At 39.9% G+C, this 26,606-nt stretch overlaps 1 long non-coding RNA gene across 1 annotated transcript in view; it reads left to right on the top strand.

The window, feature by feature from the left end:
- LOC147914464 (uncharacterized) overlaps positions 1 to 26,606 on the top strand; it is a 52,685-nt gene that overhangs the window by 11,098 nt on the left and 14,981 nt on the right. Inside the window, exon 2 of the long non-coding RNA XR_015555479.1 lies at positions 527 to 598. This is a non-coding gene — a long non-coding RNA (uncharacterized LOC147914464). The remainder of the gene's footprint in view (positions 1 to 526; positions 599 to 26,606) is intronic.

Genomic DNA, 26,606 nt, shown 5'->3' with positions numbered 1-26,606 from the left:
CGTATGTAAAGGACTTGTGTTACAGGCGTTCCACAGAGCCTTTTATCTCCCCACAAAGATGTTTGTTACCTGGTCAGTATGTAGATAGGGGAGGGGGCTACTTAAATAGTTTTGAAGGACAAAAAAGCTACTTTGTCCCTTTGTCTCTTCTCTCATGCCTGTGTTTAGGTCAGAACTATTCCTTGGATTTAAGGGATTGATATTAGAATCAGATACGCTGAGTTTAAATCCTGTCTTTAACACTTTAGCTGTAAACATGTAACTGTGGGGGGGACCCCCACCTCCCAAGTTTCCTTGATTGGGAAATGCTCATAATTACCACATCTGCCTCATAAAGTTCTTGAGGAGGACTACATGGGATGGCATAGGTGAAGTGCTTAACACCAAGCATGGTCCTTCTTTAAGTGCTCAATAAATGTGTTACTATGATTAAGGTCCTTATTACAGCCACATCATGGAATCGTAATGTATTGTTCATGAAGAACACTTTAGATTAAATTGTTTTGTCGAATTATGTCATTCACAGATACCAGGAGGCACTGGAATGGAACAAAGCTACGCCTGGCAGAAGCACAGCATGGAACATAGGCTGCGTTAAGTAAGAAGGCAAAACATGGGAAGTGGGCTTTTGGTTGGGGTGGGGGTCAAGGGAGCACTCACATAGAGGTGGACAGATGCCGCAAGCAAACCACACTTTGGTCTTCATTTTTAACTATAGCCAGTCCTGCTGTTTGTCAGAATTTCGCTGCAGAACAAGGAATCTCCAGTGAGTTATTATTTTCCTACCCTTGTTAGAAAGTGAATTATATCTTCGAGTGTTATGGACAAAACACAGATACTTAAAATGTGTCTCTTGTAGACAGCAAATAGTTGAGTTTTGCTTTTTTTAATCTACAGTAGCAATCTCTGACATCAAGTAGAATGTTTGCTCCATTTACATTTATTGTCATTACTGATATAGTTTAATTTAGGGCTCCCATTTTCCTATTTGTTTTCCATTTGTTGCATCTAAATTTTGTTCCTCTGGTCTTCCTTTCCTGCCTCCTTTTGGCTAATTGCATTTTTTTAGAATTCCATTTTAATTTCTCTGTTTCCCTAATTATCTCTTTTCCCCCCTGAATGGCTGATCTACAGATTACCGTATACATATGAATCTGCACGCAGTCTATTTAGAGTTAATGCTGTACTGCTTCACAAAAAATGTAAAAAACTTACAACTATATAGTTTCTGTATACTCTCATTCATCTTTTATGCTATAGTTGTCGTACATATTACATATATATACAAAACAAACCCACAATACATTGTTATAATTTTTGCTTTATACAGTAATATGTATTTTAAAGAAATCAGGAAGAAAATAGTTTTTTATATTTTCCCACATACTTATTATTTCTGGTACTCTTCATTCCTTCCTGCAAATCAGAATTTTCACCTGGTATCATTTCCATTTGGCCTAAAGAACTTACTTTAGCATTTCTTAAACTGTACATTTCCTGGTAATAAATATTTTGTTTTCCTTTATCCAAAAATGTCTTTATTTCACCTTCATTGTTCAAGGACATTTTCACTGGATGTAGAATTCTGAGTTGAGATTTTTTTTTTCCCTTCAGCATATTAAAAATGTGGTTCCTCTATCTTCCAGTCTCCATTGTTTCAGATAAGAAACTCATCATCATTTCTTATTGTTCCCTGTATATGGTATGTCATTTGTCTCACTGCTTTTAAGATTTTCTCTTTCTCTTTAGCCTTTAGCAGTTTGACTGTCATATGCCTAGGTGTGGCTTTCTTTGTATTTATACTTGGAGTTCTCTGAGCAACTTGAATCTATAGATTTCTGTCTGTCCCTAATCTTTGGACTTTGGGCTATTTTTTCTTCAAATACATGTCTCTGCCCCCTTCTCATTCTCTTTTTCTTTGATTCTAGTTATGTTAAACCTTTTGGTATTGTCTCCTAGTTCCAGAGTCTTGTGGCTCTGTTCATTTTTTTTCCCCATCTTTTTTATCTATGTTTTAGATTTGATAGTTTCCAAGAATTTATGTTCCAGTTATTGACTTTTTCTTATTTATTTTCCAATCTGCTGTTACGACCATGCAGTGAATTTTTTAAATTTCAGAATTGTATCTTTCAGTTCCATAATTTTCCATTTGGTCCTTTTGAGTAATTTCTATTGCTGGAATTTTTTATTTGGTCATTCATTTTGAAAATATTTCCATTTAAAATTTTGAGCATACTTATAATAGCTGCTTTAAACTCCTCATCTGCTAATTAAAACATCCAGGTCATCTTGAGGTCAGTCTCCATTGTTTACATTTTCTTTTGGGCAACAGTTCTTTACAGGGTGGTTTGCAGATTCCTGAGGTTCCCCAAGGTACTTTCTGAGGTTCCCCAAGATGCTTTCTCAGGGTCTGAAAGGTCAAAACTATTTTCATATTAATCCTAAGATGTTATTTGCCTGTTTCATGTTGACATTTGCAATGATGGTAAAAGAGCAGTTGTTAGTAAAACTGCTGGCATTTTAGCATGAATCAAGGCAGCTGTACTAAGCTGTACTAGTGGCCAGCTTTCTAAGAATTTCCTTGATAATGCCAGATAACTATTGCTTTCTTTTAATCTCAACCTTTAAATATACGTCTTTTTAATATTCTATGTAATAAGACGAATAGTGCATAAATCACTTTTGCTGCATAATAGAGCAGATAGAAAAAGTACTGTGTGGTTGGTCAAGCTGTGAGCAGAACTAGCTGATTCTTTCATGAAACTGAAAAATTGAAAGAACAATAGGTAGACACACAGGTTATTCAGAATTCAGTATTTGGCAGATATTTTCTAAAAAATGAATTTGTCACTCAAAGAAAATGACAATATTTGGACAATTTGGACAAAATTCTAATATTCAAGTGAAAATTGGAATTTTGAAAAATTTGTATCCACCATCATGAGCACAAGAGTTTCCTGTTTTTCGAGACTTGCCTGATGAGATCAGTAGTGATATCAATGACTGTGAATTTTAATATTGAACAATGAAATGTGTCAACAGTTGAAAGATCTTCATAACTCAATGGACGAGTATTTTATACAGGATAAGGTATATAGTATACTATAACTAGTATTTTATAAATTTTATATAATGTTATAAAATTATGCATGGATAAAAGATCCATTGAAGGTACAATATAGAACAATGGATTTTAATGTAATAGAATATGAAATGTAACAGGCTATGATATAGTTTCAGATTCCAGACAAACCTTTAAGAAATTACCATTTGTCAAATTCTACTATAGTATTAAAGAAGAATATCTGCAATTATCTTTAAAGGCTATTAAAATATTCATATCTTTCCAACTATGTGAGGCCAGATTATCTTCATAATTTAAACCAAACCAAAATATTGCAATAGATTGAACACAGAAGCACATATGAGACTCTTGCTATCTTTCTATTCAGGCAGACATCAAAGAGATTTGAAAAAATATAAACAATGCTACTCTTCTCATTAATTGCTTTTGTTTGGGAAAATATAGTTATTTTTCATGAAAATGTGTTATTTATGTTGACATGTACTGGGTTTATTATTGTTATTTTAAAAGAATGAATAAATATTGTAAACTTTTGTCAACTTTAATTTCTAATAATAATCAATAGATATAATATGCATAATAAAATCCTTTTGGGGTCCTTGATAATTTTTAAAAGTATAAAGAGATCTTCAGACCAAAAATTTTGAGAAGCACCCTTTTCAGTATGGGTTACATTTTCCTGTTTCTTCATATGTCTAATAGTTTAGGATTATATTCTGGGCATTGTGAGATAGCTTGTAGGGACTATGGATTCTGTTTCTCTGAATAGCACTGATTGTTTTGTTTTAGCAGGTGGTTCGCTTATCTGAGCACACACTCTGCCTCTCGCGCATGGGCAGTGGCTGAGATCTCCTCAGTTCTTTTAGCCTTAGCTGTCCTGCTTGGAGTCTGCTGTGCTCAAACATCTTCCAGGGAACAGCCAGAGATTTGGGCAGCATTTACGCACATAATTTGGGGACTTGCTCTGCAGCTACCTCCTGTCTGAGATTTCTCCCCTCATTTTCCAGCTTTTTGTGGTTGCCCCAAAGTTTCTCCTCCACTTCTTCAACCAGTACATGTGCAGGTTTCTGAGTTTTACCCACCACGAATAGCACCAACTGAGGCAAAAGCCATAAAAGTAGAATAACCCAGTACCATACTGTCTTCTGAGTGTCAACCACTCTTTAGTTTCTTCCTGTTCTCCCCTCTCCAGTGCCTTCAAATAGATTTTTAAATTATTATTACAAAAATTGTTATCTCAATTGTAATTGAGATTACAGTTGTTATCTGCAGGAGGTTTGGTCCAATATGAGCTGCTCTGCCATTACCAGAAGCAGAACTCCAAATAAGAGGCCAAAAAATAACTGAGTTGTACTTCTGAGAAAAAAGTGCTTCCTGTGTTTGATATTACAATGCCTAGGATCTTTTGGCAAGTCACTTAGAAAATAGAGTTAGGAGGGAAGGGAGACTTTTTCTGTTCCTTTTTTACATTTTTTTACCCTTTGGATTTTTAAACCATATTCATTTATTATTTGATAATTTTAAAATGTAAAGGAAGTGAAGTTAAAAATATATTGCAGAAACTAAGGTTGCTTTTGCAAGTGACTGCATGATGATTAAGAGCATGGCCTCTGGATTCAAACCATGTAAATCTCAGTCTCAGCGGTGCCTCCTTCTAGCAGTGTGTCCTTGAGCAATGGACTGTCATCTGTAAAATGGGCAAAATAGTATTATTTGATCTTTACAGTTGTTTGAGGGTTAAATGAGATAATATATGTAAAGCTCTCAATACAGTACAGCATATTATAAACATCCCATAAATGTTAGCTACTATTATTATTACTTTTAAGATGCAATAACTTTAGCATTGGGCAATGATGTCCAAGACACTGTACATTGGGGTAGGAAAAAAGATATTAAGACTTCTGCTTATATTTTTACCTCTTCCTATAGCTTTTATTTGTGCTTGTTTACATGCATGCATACACATATATATGTGTGTGTATATATATATATACATACACAGAATTATATGTTTAAAATTTTTTTATCCTATTCCTGATGGTATATGTGATTTTTAAAAAATTGGAGACTTGGCTCAGAGATTTGATCAAGATCCAGAAGCATATTTTTATAGTGTTTTCATTCTCAAAACAAAGTTTCTTTCATGCCGGCCGCAAAACATTTTCAAATCATCAATTATTCAAAGTTTGCCAACCTATAGTGAAGGATAAGAATATTCCCATTTTGGACTAGGGCCAAAAAAACCAGTATGCTGCATTTATCCACACCCCAGTGCTCAATGAAGGCTCCTTTGTCAAATCAGCAGCCCAAGAGCAGTGTGTTGCGTGGGATGCTTGGTTTATATTAAGAACTGAATTTATCAATAATTCAGGGAATGAGACAGACCTTATTTTCATCAGCAACGTTACTATAGGTGTGTACTGTAGAAAAACTATGTCATCTCATCTGAAGTTACTTGATAATTATGTATCTCCAAATTAGAAAACTTAGTTAAGTTAAATTGGGGTTTGGGAAACATGGAAGGAAGAACTCTTGACCTCCAATTCCTGGTACCCAGCAACAGTGCAGGCCCTTCTGGGTTTCCCCACATATTTGTCATGTGTGACATTTGGGAGTGGCTACCACTCAGGAGGTTGACACGGAGTGCCCACCACAGTGGAGCCTCTGACTTGTTTCTAAGAAAAAGACAGTGGTCCTAGTTCAGGAGAAAAGGGAGATGATATCAAAATTTTGGGGAAATAAATTAATCATATTGAAAGAGAGGAGAGAGAGAAGGCGAAAACCCAAGAGTTTCATACAAATAAAACAAACTGTTTTTTAAACACTTGAGATGTCCCCTTCAAGTATTAGCTCTTTTAGGATGTACAGCCCAAGGGAGGGGAGCACAGTCTGGAACTCCTCGTGGTTGATGTCAGCCCCTCGACAGTGAATCTATCATAACCCAGCAAATGCCTTGGAATCTTCTGGTCTTTGGAGTCAAAAGGCATTTTCAGCCCCAGAGAGAAAGCAGACGTCATTTCCTATTAAATGTGAGGGTAATAACATGTGTTTTTAACAAGCACATCACTGAGGTGCTACTGGTGCAGAAGTTTAATTAGGGAAGATGTAATCCAGAGCCACATGTCAAATTTTGATATATGGGGCTGAGTGCTCTTTTTCAAGTTGGTAGGCCAGGATTGATTTCTGAATTATGTTGAAGAATGTCTGTGGCTGTTATGTATATTCTCAGGGTCCACACCTAATTACTGCTAAATTGTTAGATCCAGGAGAACAGCCACTTGTACATCTTCCTGGCCATGGTACCCCAAGGTCCACTACAATGCCTGATACAAATTAGATGCTTGAAAATATTTGTTCTTCTTGTTGGAAAAATAAAAATAAGGTCTGTGGCTTCCCATTAAGCCCCTCAGAGCCAGAACCAAACCTCCCAAAAATTACTACTTAATTTTAGAAGTCTCTCAATATTCAGCATGTGGCTTTTAAATTAGAATTGTAGAGTAGGTAGTATTCATCTGTTCATTCTATCCTCATAGAATAAATAATTAATTAGTCCTTACTTTAGTTATATATTTTTAACATTTCATTCTTCAATGGAGTCCATGAATTAAATGACAATATTTAAAGTTAAAGGACTCCTCTGAGTCTCATAAACTGAAAACCACCATTTCGAGCAGGCAAGCGTGGGCAAACTTCCCATGTTAAGGTATTTTTCAGTTAAAAGATTATTTTAATGTAATTTTTTAGTTTTATTGTCACAGATTTTTGTACCTATAAATATGTCTGACAAACTTAAATATTATGATCATGTTCTTCTGAAAGTAATTTAGTGTTAATTTAATAATGTAATTGTTCATAATAAGATTGAGTTGCTCAGAAATTTCTGCTAAAACTTTGTTGCTTTAATACGCAACAATGAATCGTCTCAACATTATGTATGTAAGGAGAGAACAGGGCTCCGGACCAATGGGCCCCACATTCAGGAGCTCCAAGCAGATCAGAGGCCACTTATATCATTAATATGAAGGATGGTTTTCCTCTTTCAGGAATTGGGTGAGTTTGCAAAACTGATGGGCAATTCATACCTTATGTCAGTGGTTCTCAGCCCTGGATGGACGTTAGAGTTACCTAGGAAGCTTGAAAAAAAAAAGCATGAGACATGTCAATGAGTCATTTCCTTCTACATAGAAAGGGTCCTGGAAATCCTAATTTGTCTTGGGATGTCTGTTTGGTATCTGGTACCATTTTTTATTGAGGGTCTCTTTTTTTGCCACTTCTAGAAAACTCAGTTTCTGATCTATAGTTTAGGAAACCACCTATGAGTGGTAAGACTGAATAGCTCTGATTAAACTGTATTTAATCAGAATGCAAGAGGGTGGAATCCCCTATTTCGGTGTATTTAGCCAATGATGATCCAGAGAGAGGACCTTATGATCAGTGAGGATAGTGAAGAATGTCCAGGGCCTTTGACTTCTTTCATAAAATATGTATTTTAGTTGCCACCAGATTACAAGGGTTTTTCTAAGAACAAACATCGATTCTTGCACAATTTGCCTCAGTCATTATATATGAACCCAAGTATGTTCTGTTCAACCTAAAAAGTTAACAATTATTGAAACGCTTACCTTGATTACATTTTATCGCTACATAATTAATCTAGTTTCTCTATTTGATCTGCCAGTTTTAACTGTGGACCTAGATTAGGGAAAGGAAATATCAGGAGAGAGTTGTCAAACATTTAATCACATGAGGATATGAACATATGCTGTAGTTTTCTAAAGACAAGAAATTATTAAAGCCAGAAAGACGAGGTTTAAATTAAGTATAGTAGTAAGTAAATTTAGCTTTTTAGAAATGAGAGGCTTGTTTAAAATGATTCAAGAAATCAGTGCAAAGCAACAAATAGACAACCTCTTGGAAGGTTCGCGCTTCAGGAGACAAGAATTAACTGTGGGGTTCTGTTCTCCAGTGGAGAAAAAGAACAAAACTGTCTCCTTTTTCTTTAAAGAGCAGACTGTATATTCAAAGATCAAAATAATTTTTATCTGAACTATTCACTCTCCTCTTTATTCTTTATAAGCTTTTTCAGTTTAACACGTTTTATATGCCTTTTTGTTTAAATACACACAAATACATATATGTAGTTAGATAAAAATTTAAAGTTTTAACTTCAGCTTTTTAAAATAAATTAACCTTATCATTGTAGTGTAAAAGGCAATATTATCTCAAATAAATTTATCATTTTAATTGGGGCTTTACAAAAAGCAAATATATAGTATAGAGTAATCGATCATTTTTGTAATGTCTTTATTTATGCATTTTAATCACCAAAGATTTCAGGTGACAATGTTATTCATTAACTTAATATTAGTCACAGGTCTTAAAGTCAGTTAAAGATCTCAAAAAGTATATTTAAAGTGTAATACAATCATTCTTGATTTTAAAAATCAAAGAGATAATGTTTAAAACTCACATGCAGATAGCAGAAGTGAAACAACCAGGTTTAAATGGTTTGTACTATTAGTTGGAGTTTACAAGAACAAATTCTTTTATAAAACAGCAGTTATTCTTTAGTTAATACATATGTTTATATTTTAATGCCTTAACATATTTTGTGTAAAGAATAATTTATCTGACCCATAAAACCAACAGAGGAAATTTAGAAAGTTTAAAATAATGAGATTAGAGAGAAGATGTAAATCTATTTTAGAACCCAGAATTGCCAAACTAACATCATTTGTCCAACGATTCATGTAAAATAGGAATATTACTCATGACGTTTTAATACAATTTATAAACCTCTGCATTTACTAGCCAAATTTGAGAGTTTATTTAGCTTCAGTATTGACTTTTTAAAGTACTTTTACTGCATTTTGCTTTATCCAGTTATGGAGCAATTTAATCCTTGTTGCAGGCACTCTTGGCCACTTTTGTAAGAGAAAGGCTTATCTTGAAAGACCAGCACTCTTTTTTTGTGTGTGTGTGTGAGGAGATCAGCCCTGAGCTAACATCTGCCAATTCTCCTCTTTTTGCTGAGGAAGACTGGCCCTGGGCTAACATCCGTGCCCATCTTCCTCTATTTTATATGGGACGCCGCCACAGCCTGGCTTGCCAAGCGGTGCGTCGCTGTGTGCCGGGATCCGAACCGGCGAACCCCAGGCCACCGCAGCGGAGCTCCAGTACTTAACCGCGTGCGCCACAGGGCTGGCCTGAAAGACCAGCACTCTTAAAACCAGAAGTCTATTTAGTTACGCACCCTAGTTTTTGTTTTTGTGCTCTGACCTATTTTTAATTGGTGCTTCTTAAATCTCTATAGGTCAAGCGAGCCAAAGGGACTTTGTGTGCCTCCTGCTTAGAGAGGAGCGGAGGCAGAAGCCGCCGCAGGTGCACGAGCCAGTCGCCTGCCCCTCCTGCACTTGATAGCCTAGCTGTCTGGTGTGTGTGTGTCACTTTCTGTGCGTGAGCAGCTGCCGTTGCTGGAGAGAGGTGGCTGGGCACCTGCAGGAGGGGCCCTGGCGTTGCAGCGCTGGTGGGACAGCAACTCCTCACCAGAATTTGTATCCGTGGCGGTGAGCCAGTACCTCCTCCCTCTGTATAATACCTGCCCGTGACCCTCTCCCACCTCTGGCTCAGTTTACCTCCTCTGATAATTCTCCCTTTACGGGTGCAAGGCCTACTGCACTGGGTAGCTGTTAAAACAGCTTCTTGGTTTAAAGGAATGTGTCTTTGTTCGGCCCTTGTTATCAAAGAATTTGTTCCTGAGTGTCCTCAGCCTCCGAGAACCCAATTTGTATTTTCTGTGAGATACTGTGTTCTTGTCTGATTCCTGTATTTACTGTCGGAGTTACTTCGCCCATTACATCCTGTTATATGGCTCCAGATGTGAGCCTGATGTGAATTGGGCCACATCCTGCCCTCGCCTGGAAATGTTGTGATTTTCAGTTGTATTTCTCTATCCTATTGCCATCGACTTCTCAGTGTGCCGTCTGTGATTTGCAGACCAAATAGTTATAGCACTTGGCATTGTTCAGGAATCAGTGTAAAATATATGGTCAATTATGTCTTCCACTCTTGCTCGTAACTGAGCAAACTTGACACATTTCCCCAACCTTTGGTTGATTGCAGTCTTATGGCAGTGGGTGAAGATCAGGGGCCCTTCCAGGCAACCCCGTGGGGTGTCAACCAGCACTTCCGTCAGTAAGCCAGGCCAGGGAGGGCCCAGATGCCCAGTGGCCTCCCCTCAAGGGTCCTCCCCACTCCCCCTCCAAGCTCTGTCAGACGCCAGCAAGCCCCCTTTCAGGGAGGTCACAGCTTCACACAGGAACAGCGTGCCCCAGCTTCTGGTGTGGCCTGCTCTGTGATGTACCTCTTCATTTTATGTAAGTGGAGAGCCTGTGTCCCCCCAAGTCTGGACTGGGGTACATCTACCCCATTGCACTAGTAGTTGTCAGTGTTTCTGGCTGGTTTCCAGTTATCATCTCAGTTTGTTGTAATGCCCAATATACTGTCAGACCACGTGTGTGTGTGTGTGTGAAATTGGTGTCTATTTAAATTCAGACGGGGACAGATTTTCAGCCCCAAAGCCTACTTGCTAAATGTGAAATAGAGACAAGAAAGCATGGTTATCAAAAATAGCGACTTCCAGCTGAAGGGAAGGGACTAGTGGAGGTGAGAGTGAAGGGCTTGCTTAGGGCGCTCAGAGGCCATTTGCTGCTGTAAGGGTCCTCATTCAAGGTTCTGGATCTTCCCATAACCTCACAGGAGGGTTGCCAGAGGTTAAAATATATATCCCCAGTACTTGAAGGTACCATGGGCTTTGTGTGGTCTTCTTGTTAGAGAGGAAGAGCCATTATTTTTATTTTTCCATTATAACATCTGGTACCAAACCCCTTTTGATGATGTCTGAAAATTTTATTGCTGTTTTGGTTGTTTAGATTTTTTTCCCCTCAGGCACTTTCCATTCTTTTTCTTCCAGGTATGTAATAAGTGACAGAGTTTTTTTTTAATGATCAATTAATCCCCAGAGTTTCCCAAGACAGAGAGAGGAAAAAGAATAAGAAGGAACCACTACACACCTCTTGGGATGATTTAAATAAAAAATACTGACAACATCAAGTGCAAGTGCTGAGGAGGATACAGAGCGACTGGAACCCTTTTACTTTGCTGGGGATGTGGAATGGTGCAGCCGCCAGGGAAAAAGGCTTGAGAGTTTCTCATAGAGTTAAACATACACTTCCCATATGACCCAGCAATCCCACTCACAGGTTTTTACTCTAGAAAAAGAAAAAGGTCTTTTCACATAAAAACTTACACAAACTTTACCTGAAATAGCCAAAACCTCAAAACAACTGAACTGTCCTTCAAAGCATGAACGGATAAATGGACTGTGGTATAACCACACCACTGAATTCTGCTCAGCAATGAGAAGGAACACATGGTGGATACACACAGCAGCTGAGCTCAATGTAAAGGCATTATGCTGAGTGAAAGAAGCCAGGTTCAAGAGGTCAAATATGTTGGGATTCCATTTATAAGACATTCTCGAAAAGACAAAACTATAGTGATGGAGTGGCTTGGAGCAGAATTTTTTTCTTTCACTCACTAATTCATTATGTTTCCTAACATCTGTACCCATCTTTATTTTGTATGTGGGATGCCACCATACCATGGCTACTGACAAGTGGTGTAGGTCTGCGCAGGGGAACTGAACCCAGGCTGCCAAAGTGGAATGCGCCGAACTTAACCACTAGGCCACTGGGGCTGGCCCTTGATGAAATTCTTTATTCATTGGTCTGATCTGGTATAAGTTCCTCATTTTTGTGATGGCTGACAGGACCATGAGCTGTATTTTCGGGTTTTGCAGAAGCTATTCTGCTGGGTCATAATGTTCCTCTTTATGCGCCCCAGGCAGAGTTGGGAGGTCTGATGTCAAAGAGCTCTGCAGGGCAGCTCCCAGAGGCAGGCAGTTGCTGCTTCAGTTTGATTCTGCCATACACGTCTGCTTATCCACACTAGTCACAGCTCCCACTAACACCCAAGTCACCTCCTTTGGCTTTGGGATTTGAGGGTTTTTTTTCCTGTAGATTTGATCAGGCCTCCACTGAGTTTTGACCTGGGTTTATCTCTTAATCTCTTGTTTAATGCCTCTTCTACATGAGGCCATGAGTCAGTTGTTTGTAGTCCTCCTAGGTTGGAGGTTTTCCTCTTAAATATTGCTTTAATTTCAGAGAGCATCTCTGCAGTGTGACCTGGTTTTCCTGTTAACGTAGTTGGGATTTGTCCCATATTCATCGCCATTGGACACCACCAGCCAAGCGGTCCCAGGGCTCCCAACACAGGTCTCACCAGCCAAATGTAACTGCTCCAAACACTTAGTAAATTAAGTCAATTTAAAACGCACGGGTAGAAGCAAAGGGAGAGGAATGGGGTTAGTCAACGGACTCAGGGTAGGGTGCAAGCAGGGTGGGAGGGCCACGCTGCCTGAATCCTGCTTACGCGGTGTTCACGTCGCCTGCCTGCCTGTCTGTCTCTGCCGCATCAGCGTCCTGGTCGTGATGTTATGAGGACCAGAATGGCGGTTTGAGCAGAGAAGTTGCCCACGGCCGATGGGACAAGGATATCTGGCCCCGTTACAGATGGCCAGCTAGCCTGCTGAGCAGCTAGGGGTTTTATTTGCATTTCTCAGACTGAGGACACTAGGGTCAGAAAGCGTGGATGAATGAAAACCTCATGAATGTTTAGTGCCTCGGTGCCTCCTGTATCTTTAGAGCCATGCGTTTTAGCGATGTCGTAGTCTTTCCATTCCCTCTGGATCTGTGTTTGACACACACATGCTCTGCTTGTGAACTGCTCGTCTTTATGTACATATCTTAGGAATTTTGCCAATGCCTTCCACTCTACATGCTTCCTAACTATTTATCTGTACTTCCATCTTTCCTCCTTTCCATTTGTTTTCTCATCTTCTATAGCATCGTGGCATATTAACAAACAATACAGAAATGCATGTTACATTACACTACCCCCACCCCAACCTGCTGAGGAGTGGGGCTGGGGGAGGGGGGCATCAACATACGTATTTGTGTTGTCTTGGGTTTCCCTCTGTTGCTCTGATCACTGTTAGGGCTCTCAGCAAATGTGGCTTTCCACCTGCAGCCAGATGGGCTTGCTAGTACTGGCTCCAGAACCAGACCTACTTGGTCACTGGCAGAACTGGACAACCACTATAGCTGTTATAACTATTTGCCTCCCCATCTTTGGGGGGACCTGGTCCCCTAAGACTCAAGGCACAAGAGGAACAGACAAAGCAGGCCTCTGCAGACAGGTTCATCCCAAAGAGAGAAAGAAGAGGAAGGGGTGATGCTACAGAGCCTTAGTTCCTTCTCCCCAAAGACCAGTCAGGAGTCCCTTCTCTTCCCTGGGGAAAGAAAGAGCCGGTGGGGGCAGGCCAGGAATGTCCCTGCAGTGAGCTCCCTCCACGTGGAGGCCAGAGGATGGTGACGGGAATGTTTGCTTCCAACCGCTTGCTCTTAGTCACCATGGAGTCTTATTCAAGTATATTATTCCAGTGAGGCATTTTGTGGATTGCTATTTCTGTTTAAGTGTTGCATTTATTGCCTCCAAATAGCATCCAAACCCTTATTTTTGACATGTAAAATAGCTCCAGCTTGCTTCTAAAGAGTAGGAGGTTAAACCGCCTTGTCTCGATACACGTGTCCGTCCACATGCTGGGTCCCCTGCTTTGGGCGCTGCCTCGCATGGTGCTCTGTGTGCACTTGTTCCTCAAGGTCTGTTATTTCTGGCTAATGCTCTGAGATGGTAAAGCAGAATTTACTTGCTTTCCACCTCCAAAGTTTCTTAAAAATTTTTTCCTTAAGTGGTGTATCTACACAAGAAGCAAAGTTAGTATGATCAAGAAAAAAATATAAGTGCAAAGAAAAAAGAAATAGATTTAAAATCAACTGCTTATAATACATGTATATATGTTTATATCCATTTAAAAATAACTGGTATTGGGGCCGGCCCGGTGGCGCAAGCCATTAGGTGTGCACGCTCAGCTGCAGCGGCCCGGGGTTCACTTGTTCAGATCCCGGGCGCACACCAACACACCGCTTGTTAAGCCATGCTGTGGTGGTGTCCCATATAAAGTAGAGGAAGATGGGCATGGATGTTAGCCCAGGGCCAGTCTTCCTCAGCAAAAAAGAAGAGGATTGGCATTGGATGTTAGCTCAGGGCTGGTCCTCCTCACAAAAATAAGTAAATAAATAAATAAAAATAACTGGTATTAAGTACCTAAATTATTTAACCATTACGTTTTGTAAATGGAAAGCACCTTAGGGCCGGCCCCGTGGCTTAGCGGTTAAGTGCGCGCGCTCTGATGCTGGCGGCCCGGGTTCGGATCCCGGGAGCGCCCCGAGGCACCACTTCTCCGTCCAACGCAAGGCCGAGTCCCACGTACAGCAACTAGAAGGATGTGAACCTATGACGTACAACTATCTACTGGGGCTTTGGGGGGAAAAACTGAATAAATAAAATCTTTAAAAAAAAAAAAAGAAAGCACCTTAGAGGCTGTCTTGTCAAAACTCTTCATTTTATAGAGAAGGAAACTTTAATCCAAAGAATCTGGTTTTTGTCAATCAGAATACATTTTAGAAGCAGTACTAGGTCCTGACTTGTTCCACTATACTAAAATATTTACTCTGACAATACTGAGTGTCTCCAGCATCACAAAATGTGTTAATAAGCAAAAATCTCATTGAACTAATGTCAGCAACATAGACGCCCATCTTCAAAGAAAATCATCATTTAGACTTTTTATTGTAAAAAATTTCAGAAAAGTAGAGAGAATAATAAAATCAACCCATCACCTAGTTTTAGTACTTGTTAAATGTATCAGTCGGGAAAGGCTATGTTATACTTCAGTAATAAACAACTCCAGTGGCCTTTAGAGCAACAAAATTTACTGCTATATGTCCACCATAGGTTGGTGGGAAGGTGAGGGGCTGTACTTCATTTCAGCATTGCTTGGGGACCCAGGTTGACAGAGGCGCCATAATGTTATGAGGCCAACATCAAAACAAGAGGCTTCTGGGTTTGCTGTGGCTCAGGCTAAGAGCAGTCTGGAGAGTCAATACAGGTGATTAAATGCTTGCCCCTGTGGGACCTCATTACTTCTGCCCACATTCCATTGGCCAGATCTGATAACCTGGCCACTACTGTACTAACTTCAAGAACGTGAGGGAGTGTAACTCTCCAGGCATCAGAAAGTAGGGGGAACCAGATGCCAGTGAACATTAGTAATGTCTAATTCTGCTCTATTTGCTTCGTTAATTTGCGGGAGGAGTGAAATATTTTAATATAAGCTATATACTTGACATTTACCCCTAAATATTTTGTTGTGTTATCTCTATAAAATAAGGACATTCCCCCATTTTTCTGCAGTATTTGCAATTTGAGTTATAGGCATTATGACAATTCACCTCTAAATACATCAGTATGCATTTCTTTTTTTTTAAAAAAAAGAAACTTTTGCTTTATAATCACATGATCATTCTAATTCCTAATAAAATTAACAATTCCCCAGTATCTCCAATATCAGTTCATAGTTAAGTTTTCCAATTATCTCAAAACCTGCCTTTCTATGTACACACCAGGATCCAGTTAAGGGCTATACATTGCATTATTATGTCCAGTATAATCTCTCTTAGTAAAACAGTCCTGTCCTGTGCCCCCAACCCCTCTTCATATGACCGTGGCTTTTTGAAGGGACAGTTGTACTGTATGCTGAAAACAGTTGGACTGTGGAATATCCTGCCTCCTGCTTTTATCCGTTTGTTTCCTTGTGGATCTACTTCACTTGTTCCTTTACCCTCTTTTTATCCACAAGCTGGAAGGCAGGTAGAAAGCCTTCATTCCAGTCAGGTAGCTGTTTTGGACAAGGACCCTTCCTAAGTGACAGCACAGAGTCCATACTGTTCCACACGAGGAGCCGCTGTCTGACTGTCCCCTCTCTGGGACGCTCATGCCCATCACACCAAGTCCTTCCACCGAGGCTGGGTTTCCCCTTCCCAACAACAAGCAATCTGCGCAGTGATATTTTGGCACCATGTCACCTCCCCACTAAGCCTCAAAGAAAAACATTTTAAGAAGCAATATTCATTTCTATTTGCAACTCTCCCAGGCAGTGACATTTCAAATAACTATAGAGAAGCCGTGAAAATTAAGCAAGTCAATGCAGAAAATTGGCTGTTTGCATGTCTTAGCAAGGGGAAAAGTCCAAATTCTATTTAAAATATCTCTCCTTCCAGTTTTCCTGTGTGGTTGTGCTCTGGCTTTTGTGACCCACGGCCTCTCGGTTCTGCTCCTCCCCCTCCGACTTCTCCTTCTGGGCCTTGTACACAGCCATCTCCCTGACCCTGAGTGGGGACTTCAGGGTGCTGTCCTAGGTGCTATCATCTTTGCTCCTGACGTACCCTCTTGGGAAGACAGTGTCCACATCTGTGGCTTCAACTGCAGTCCATACGCTGGTGAGTCACAAGTCACGGTGTATTAGCGTTCTCTGGAGAAACAGAAACAGAACCAGTAGGATATACATGTATGTATATGCATATACATACATGTATATATGTATATATGTATATACATATGTACTCTATACATATGTATATACATACATTATATATATGTATATATATAGAGAGAGTATGGAGGCTGAGAAGTCACACGATCTGCTGTCTATAAGCTGGAGAGCCAGTGTAATTCTAGTCTGAGTCCACAGGTCTGAGAATCAGGGTTGCTGATGGTGTAAGTCTCAGTCTGAGGATAGGAGTCTCTGCTCAAACAGGCAGAGAGCAAATTTTCCCTCCTCTGCCTTTTTGTTCCATTTAGGCCGTCAGCGGATGGAATGAGGCCCGCTCGCGACGGGCAGGGCAATCCACTCTACTTGGTCCACCAAGCCAAACGCTAATCTCCTCTGGAAACACCCTCGCAGACACACCCAGAAAGAATGTTTAGCCAAATACCTAGGCTCCCTGTGACCCAGTCAAGCTGCCACGTAAAATTAACCACCACATTCAGTATCCCCGACCACTGGGCTCATACGTTGGCCTCTCAACCCTCAACATGTTGAAAATGCTGTAGTATCATTGCAAAACCTAATTCACTCTGCAGCTCAGATTCAAGCATAGCCCGCTTAAATTGGATATAACCACTCAAGTGTTTCTCTCAAGCTTCCTTCTGATTATTAGCAGGAAAAAAACTGACCAGATATCTACTCTGTGTTAAACTTAGCCTGATCCAATAATTTGAATAGCTCTTCTCAGCCTCTTGGGTTACCATCTCCTAACATGGCTTCCCGGTACGGGGAGAGACCTCCAGAAGCTCTGGCAGAGGAAAGCGTTGAGGTTGGCTGCAGTGTGTCTGGAGCAGTGTGCTCGTCTCTGCACTGGCTGTCTCTACTGTGTTTTGTCTGGGTGCCCTCGTTGACCTGCTAAGTTCCTTCTTTGGAAAAAGATGGTACTAGGCATGAAACAAAACATAATCATGCCATGGAACAGTCACACCTGAACGACCACACACCTCATCTAAAATACAATGGAACTGAAGAGAAAAAGGCTAAAAGAAAAGAAAACCAACTGAAGAGAAAGGTGATCAGGATGTCAAAGGGATGTAGTAACACGCTGATGCATTTTCATCCTCTCAGTATCTCTCCTATCTGAAATCTAGTGAAGAGCTGGGTAGTTTTTATTTTACATAAAAATTTGAGACAGAGGTCATCTACCTTGTCTATGCCTTTTCCCCACAAAGAAAACATCTTTGCTATTTCTATGTGAAGGCAAAATTCTCATGTAATCAGTTTAGTAAATCTTTTTTTTAAACAAGATGACTTCATGAACAATGTTTTACATATATCCATTCAGATTTTAATAAACATTGCTACCATTTACTCAGTGCATTTGTTAATTTGACTTCTTCAGCACCCTACCAGAAAACTGAGACTTGGAAAGGTGAAATAAATTAGCCAGGAACACACAAATAAGAAGCTATGGGGCTCGGATTATATCCCAGGTCAGTTTGATACCAAGGCCGTGCTTCACACGACTACCTGCTCCCGATTCTGATTCCCCAGGCTGCCTCTCCCATCAGGTGGGCTGCCCCCTCATTGATGTAGCTTGGATGGAGGAATTACTCCAGAATGCCCATTTCTGCTTAACTTTGTAAAATATGTCTGCGATCCTAATAGCAATGACCTTTAGGCACTTATGGTGCCAGATACTCTGCTAAGGGTTTAACATCCCTCTCTCTGCAACCTGTGAATATTTGTATTTTAATCCTCATTTTTGATTGAGACATGGAAACCGAGGAAATTAAAAGGGAAAACCTTGCCCAAGGTCCTATAGCTAGGGAGGGCCAGAGCTGGGGTGTGAGCTCCTGATGGAGTCTGCTTCCAATTATGAAACATCATTAGCTGCAGTTTTCCAGAGGGCCGTGCTGTCTCCTCATGGAGCTTGAGGGTCTCTGCATCTCTACATGCATTTGGGACTGTTCTCATCCTCTCTCCTGTGTCTCCATCTATCTACTTCCCACGGCTTTCTTGCTCTGGTCTTGGCAGCTTTGTAACCCACTTCTTGACGTTTCTCTTCATTAACTGATCAGAACGTAGAACTAAGCCGGATAGTTTGCCACGTGAAATATTTCTAGGCTAGGGTGTTATGGCCCCTATGGTTTTTAAATCAAATTTATTTTTAAAACTAAGCTTTATTTGTAATTATACGGTACTTAGATATTCTTCTTCCTAATTTTCTTTAAAAAAATTTTAAGTTTAGAGGCAAGCTGAAAAAAGAGTACAGAAAACACCTGTACGCCTTTTGCCAGTATGTTAACTGGAAAAGTGACTTTCACCTGTCGTCCACGTCTGTTGTTCTAAATGAGCTGCCGACATTGTGATGCTTCACCCCTAAACGTTTGAACAAGTGTTCTTAAGAATGAGGAAATTCTCCTGTATCCATTATCACACCTGAATTCCATAGCACCATCTATATTTAGAATTTCCCAGCATTCATTCATAGTTATTCCTTAGCTGATTCATAGCTATTTCTATTTATTTTTTTATTTTTAAAATTTTTTTCCAACTGATTTTTTTTATTGTGAAATTTTTGTTGTACATTATTGTTTATCAGTCACCATATAAATGCATCCCTCCATCCCTTGTTATTTCTATTTAAAATTCACACATTGCACTTGGTCATGCCTCTTTAGTCTCATCTAATCTAGAACGTTGACTTTGCTTTTTTTTGGTGAGAAAGATTAGCCCTGAGCTAACATCTGTTGCCAATCCTCCTCTTTTTTGCTGAGGAAGATTGGCCCTGGGCTAACATCTGTGCCCATCTTCCTCTACTTTATATGTGGGATGCCTGCCACAGCATGGCCTGATGAGCAGTGCGTAAGTCTGTGCCCGGGATCCGAACCTGTGAACCCCGAGCTGCCAAAGCAGAGTGTGCAAACCCAACTGCTATGCCACCTGGCCGGGCCCTAACATTGACTTTTTAAAAACAGTCCAGAGGGCAGCTGTCCTGTAGAAAGTTTGGATTCCAGGTTTCCTCGTTATTTCCTCCTGGTCGGGCTCAGGCTGCGGGTGCGTATTTACGGGAGAATACTGCACAGGCGCTGTCAGCTGGGTGTTGCTCCCGCTTCCTGTGAGGAGGAGGCTTGTAATTTCAGTCTGCCCCACTCTGAGTGTTGCTGTTTGATCACTTGATTACAAGAGTTTTATATTTGCTTTTTTCTTGTTGCTGCTAGATTGGCGTTCCTTTGATAGAAACACAGACATTTCTAGTTGTTAAACACTGGGATGTAGAGAGAACAAGAGAGTGGGTCCCATCAGGGGACAGAGATGCAGCAAATCCAGCTTCGCCATGAGGCTGCGGCTCTGGCCAGGTCTCCTCACCCGGAAGCTTGTTTGCCACCTCCTGCCAGGCTGGGGAGCACTGAGAAAATGATGGGGGGGCAGTGGAGGTGAGGAAGGGGGGTGACGATGTGGGGGCTGCTGCTCCTGCCCACAGCACCGTCACCTCCACAGTACCTGTTTGGGGTGACAGTGATTGGAGTAGTGGGAATAGGCCTCAAATCAACTTGTCTTCCTTGTGAACTCCATCCTCTGTGTCTTGATCTATTTGGACAGCGTAGTTCCATGCTCAACTCTTCTCTGCCCTCCATTTTCACATCCACCTTGTCACCTCTTTTCCTCTTTCCTGCTCTGCTGCTGCCACAGCCTCCGAACTGCACTTCCTACCAATCTCCTCCCCTTCACTGCTGCTGCAGTTAATTCCATGGGGTCTTATAGCTGGATCCCATCACTCTCCTGCCTAAAAATCTTCACCAGCTCACTTCGTACAGAGAAAGCTCAAATATTTTGCTTGGGGCACAAACTTCCCCTCCTCTGTTCTTAAGTGTAGTTTCTTTATCAATAAACTTTGTTAGTTGAGGTATAACACACGTACAGAAAAGTGCAGAATCGTAAGTGCACGGCTCCATCAGTCTTCACAAAGTGAACCCGCCCAGGCCAGGCAATGGAGCCTTGCAGCACCCCAGAAGTCCTCCTCATCCTTTCTCTCAGGTGCTCCCTCTCCCTCCTCCCCAAAGGTCACCACTCTCCTAACTTCTAACACCATGGAATAGTTTTGCCCTTTTAAAAAAACTTTACGTAAATGGAATTATACAGTATGTATTCTTTTATGTCTGGCTTCTTTTGTGCAATATGAGGTTTGTAAGATTCACCCAGGTTGTTCATATCTCTTCACACTGCTCATGTATTGTTGTACATACTTCGCTGTGTGAATAGACCAGGATGAATTGATGTATTCCACAGTTAATGGATATTTGAGTTATTTCCAGTTTTTAGCTATTGTGAATAATGTTGCTATGAACATTCATGTAGCTGTTTTTGTGAGACGTTATGTCTTCATCATATGTCTTCATTTCTATGCGGGATGCACCTAGAAGCAAAATTGCTGGGTTATAAGGAATCCCTATGTCCATCTTTAGGAGATACTGACAAATGGTTTTTGAAGTGATTGTACCGATTGACATTTCTCCCAACAACATAGGAAAGTTCCACTTGCTCCATATCTTTGTCCACACTTGGCATTTTCAGCTTTTTAATTTCAACCATTCTGGTGAATGCATAGTTAGTGAGTCTCATTGTGGTGGTTTTATGGTTGGTCTCATCTGCATTTCTCTGATAACTAAGAATGTTGGGCACTTTTTCATATGCGTATTAGCCAATTGGATATCCTCTTTTGTGAAGTCTGTCCTTTTTCTTATGGATTTGTAGGAATTTTTAATATATTCTCACTATGACTCTCTTGTTCACTCTATACACTGATAGAGATCTTCTCTCATCTATGGATTGATAATTCATTCTCCTAATAGTGTATTTTGATGAACAGAAGTTCTTAATTTCAATGTAGCCCAATTCCTGGGGAATTCTTCTTCTTCTGGATGTCAGAGCCCCCCTGCAGTCCCCTCCCTCTGGTCTGGTGGCCTCACACGACTTTATCTAATGACAGAGAAGAGTGTTTTTAGGCACCTTTCTTTTGTTAGGAGGAGAAACACATCTTCCTCAGAAGTCACAGCTGACTTCCCCTACATTTCACTGACAAATCGGGTCATCTCTCACCCCAAGCTGCAAGGGAGTCTAGGAAAGTGAACATCTCTTTGTTCCTGCCTCTGTCTTGTGAGGATGGCAAGAGGGAGAGTACTGGAAATAGTTGTTAGGTGACCAACTGGCAAAGTCTGCACGAGAGAGGACTGGAGCACCAGGGCGTCCTGCTGTTATCAGCAGGCGGGAGGCACATGATTTGCCCCTCCCGCATTGAAATGTGTTGATTTTATGTGTTGAGCTGTTAAGTATAATTCCACTGAAATTACATCATGAGACTGAGATATTATGATGGGTTACTGATAAAAGTGAAATGGGTGTGAAAATGCTTCCATATGGAGTCCCCATATGTGCATATGTTTTAGTGTAAGTTTTCATATATAAGCACTTTTAATATGGAAAAATACACACTGAACCACTTAACACTGGTCATCTTAGGAGGATCAGATTGGAGAAGGAGAAGTCTTAAAATTTTCTTTCTATATTTCTATACTATGTTTCTTTCATATTTTTATAACTTGAAGAATATTATAAAAATCTCTTTATCTATTTGAGTCATGTTGGAGTCAAATCCCACTTATCAGGGATGAACTGCGTTGGTTCACTGTCGTTAATTTAATGGTGCCTGCATTTCTGAAATGACCTACTGTTGGAAAAAAATTGGAAACCCTAACAATTGGCTGGATTTGTGGAGTGGATAAAACATGTAGGAGGTACCTTAGCTTTATTAAAATTCCCCCAGATACTTACTATGCAAAGTTAAATAAGTCACTTATGGGCTGAATTGTGTCCCCTCAAAATTCACAGGTTGAAGTCCTAACCCTCAGTATCTCAGAATATGTCGGAGACAGGGCCTTTACAGAGATAATAAAGTTAAAATGAGGTCATTAGGGTGGACCCTAATCCAATATGATTGGTGTCCTTATATGAAAAAGAAATTAGGACACAGACACGTACAGACAGTGGACCATGTGAGGACACAGGGAGAAGACAGCTGTCTACAAGCCAAGCAGAGAGACCTCAGAAGAAAACAACCCTGTCCACACCTTGATCTTAGACGTCCAGCCTGCAGAACTGTGAGACAATAAATGTCTGTTGTTTAAGCCATTCAGTCAGTGGTACTTTCTTATGGCATCCTTAGCACACTAATACAGTCACCTAATACTCTCATATGATATATCTTCATTCTTTTTTTCCCTCCAGCTTTAATGAGGTATAATTGACAAAATTGTAATACATTTAAAGTGTACAGTGTGATTTGATATATGTATACATCGTAAAAGGATTACCACCATTGACTTAACATATCCATCAACTCACATATTTACCTTTTTTGTGTGTGTGTGAGAATACTTAAGTTCTATTCCCTTAGCAAATTTCAATTATACAATACAGTGTTATCAACTATAGTCATCATGTTATACATTAGATCCTCAGACCTTATTCATTTTATAACTGAAAGTTTGTTTCCTTTTACCAACCTGTCCCCATTTCCCCTACCCCCAGCCCTGGCAACCACCACTCTACTCTGTTTCTATGAGTTCAACTTTGGAATGTCTGCATTCTAATGGGATGTTTAAAAAAAAAAGATTACTGCTTCATATTTATATCTAACCATTTGTTTAATGTTTCAGCTTTTAACTTTCAAAAGGTCTTCCATAATTCTTTCCTTTTCACCATCAGGATAATTCAGTGAAGTGAGGTAAATCAGGTATTCTTGCCTTACAAATATGGAAACTGAGGCACAAAGGGATTCAGTGACTCGACCAAAGTCACATAGCAAGTGAGGGGCAAACCAAGACCAGATTTGGAGACTTGGTCTCCTAGACCAGTAGCCTTTCCATTGGCCATTTCATCCTATCAAATGGAGTATTTAATGACAACTGTCTTAGACAGTGCTTATTTCCAAATATGTCAGATCCATTCAGCAAATACATATTGAGCATGTGTGTGTGTCAGTCTTTCTTAGAAGTTGAGGAGACAGTGATGGAGAGAACCTGGTGTCTGCTTTTGAGGAGCAGCTGTCTCGATGTGTTGACAGACACCTAAACAAGCAGTATTTTATACAATGTAAAAAGCACTATAATCATCGTGTGGGTAAAGCTTCGTAGAAACACCATTGAGAAGGACTTCGCCGGAGTGGTAGAATTTGAACTGGGCTTGAAGAAAGTGAAGGAGATTGTCAGACATTGGGATTCCCAGTGGAAGGAACTTCACACGTGGAGCCCAGAGTTGTGCAAGGTGAGGACCAGGACACGGTGGCTGGAGAACAGACTGGAGGACAATGTGGGGGGGGGGGGGGTGACAATTCTAAAGAGCCGTCCATGCACTTGAGGGAGCTTGGCCTTTGCCCCATAGGTCAGAGGCTCCCAGACTTTTGCATTTCTTTTATCAGGTAAAAAAAATTAATAGAAAGCTAACATAAAATTGTTGAATTTTTATTTTACTAAGTAAAAATCCAAAGTACTATCATTGTAATTCAGCACCATTTTATACAAGGAACACCACCAAGAATGTAGGAGAGTTATAATTTTCTCCTAAAAAAAAGTTGAATACATTTAGCTTTATGAAAAAATCACTATATTCTCCATTTTTCACTAATTTCAACAAGACAGAGATTTGGAGGCCGCTCTTGTAGGTCTTACATCTCAAACTTTAATGAGGATATTTGAATCACCTGAAGATCTTATTAGAATGCAGATTCTAATTCTGGGTGGGGCCTGAGATTCTGTAGTTCTAGAATCTTCTATGTCAGGTTCTCACTACACTTTGAGTAGCAAAGCTGAGTTTACATGGTAAGAAACCAGAAGATTGGCTTGATCGAATTTGTGTTTTGAGAAGTTAACCAGACAGCCACGTGCAAAATTGGTTGTAAGTAAATTTCTACTGCAGTTAATCGTACAACAAGAGTTCTGCAGAAATACATCCTGTGGGTTGTGAAAGATTACTTTTACTTAGCTCTCTGGTCCTCTGACTCATTGCAGGAATTCTTCAAATGGCAAGAATACCTCAAAGATTCACAATAAATGCATTTTTTGAATTTACTCTATGTGTCTTCTCCTGATTTAATACTTTAGTCTTAATATAGAAATGGAATTTTTGTGGAATTCTTATAAGTACGTTGTATGTTCCAAGAACAGAATATCTACAGCCAAAAATAAAATGACTTAAAAATCGTGTAAATCAAACCAGCAGTAGTTGATTTGGTGCCATCTTTTCTCGGAGACTCGAGCAATGATTGAGTCCCGTACATGGAGAACAGATTGTTCCATGTGAGGCCTATTAGAAGTTAACTCCAAAGCAGATGTTCTTGAAGCTTCTGTTACCATTATAGACAAGCTGTTCTCGTTTTATAGAAAAACTAATATGTAATAATAAATTAGCATACTTACCTTAATGGCTTAATAAGGATTCATTATTAAACATTCCTAAAAGGGGATAAGAAGTTTAAAATGTACTATTTAAAATAATTAATATTTTTATTACATCGGAAGCCTAAGTCATAGTAAGCAGTAGCAGATGGTGGATCTTACAAATATCTTACAAATATTGGGAAGGCTGCTGGAACCCAAGGCAGAAAATAGCAAAATAGAATGACTTCAGGGTCAGTTGTAATTTTAAAGAAGCTCCAAGTTCAGAGACCAGATGGTTTTCTTTAAAAGATTAATCCAGAGATGTTCCCCACAAAAACTTTAATAGGTGATTACTTTCCCCCAAAGCCTATTTGAACACCAGCCCTCACAGGACTTACAGCTTTTAAAGGGGGTTTATATTCTTTGGCCTTCTGTTCCATAAGTGGGTATCATAACCTTGAATAAACACAACTCCTGATGGATTCAAAGCCCACCTTGATGTAGTTCCCACTGCCTCATTCAGCTTCTCCCGGTGGGGCCACCTTTCCCCTGGCCACTGGAAAGAACTCCGGCAGGCCCACGACTTGCCTGCTAACTTGTAGTGGCAGACAAGTCTCAGGCACCTTAGGAAACAAACCCAGACTCAAGCCCAAGATACAGGCGATGTGTCAAAAATAGTTCAGAACTGGAAAATATCAATAAGACTATCTTACCTACTAAAATCCAGGCTGGTGAGAAGAAACAGGAAGAATAAATAGGGATGTGTGTATATCTTCAAAATTCAGAAACATCTAAGAGCTTTGAACTGAGGTCCTAAAACATAGTTTTAAAAAAAAATTAAAAAGAAACTCCCAAATTAGTTCATCGAGTATATGAAGAGCTATTCCCCCTCTTCCTCTGAGCCCCTCACACAGAGCAGTGGTCTGCATGTGAGGTCATGGCACCCAGGACGGTTACAAGATTATCCTCTGTGATGCAAGGAGAATACTGGAATTTCTTTTTATATTTATTTGTCTAAAAATAAGATACATTAAGCTTACTAATATTTCATGTTTTAACTGACTTGGAGTACACGCATTTTCTCTCTGTCTCTCTGGATGGATGGATGGATGGATGGATGGATGGATGGATAGATAGATGTACTCAATATTTTTTTACAGTTAGGACTGTGGTATATACAAGTAAAAGTTGGAAATCTCTGGTCTAAAATACTAGGACACATTTGTTTTGCATTTTTAGAGCCTGGTCAGGTTGCATAATTTATTCAAGTGGTCCTTAAGGGGTACAATTTCAGAGAACTAATTTTTATGTTTTTTTAATAGAATTTATTTTTTTAATTGAGATATAATTGACACAGAACGTTGTATTAGTTTTAGACGTACAACATGAAAACTAATTATTAGATGGAAAGGGCAGTAACACTGGTAGTACGTAATCAATATTATCTAATCTATCAAATGATTATCTTGAAAACTTGGTTCTAATTTTCTTGTATCCAAATTTATTTTGGATA

Source organism: Ceratotherium simum, chromosome 20, assembly GCF_057802395.1.
Source record: "Ceratotherium simum simum isolate JZ-2026a chromosome 20, ASM5780239v1, whole genome shotgun sequence".
NCBI lineage: Eukaryota > Metazoa > Chordata > Mammalia > Perissodactyla > Rhinocerotidae > Ceratotherium > Ceratotherium simum.
This window is presented reverse-complemented; position numbering and strand designations above follow the sequence as displayed.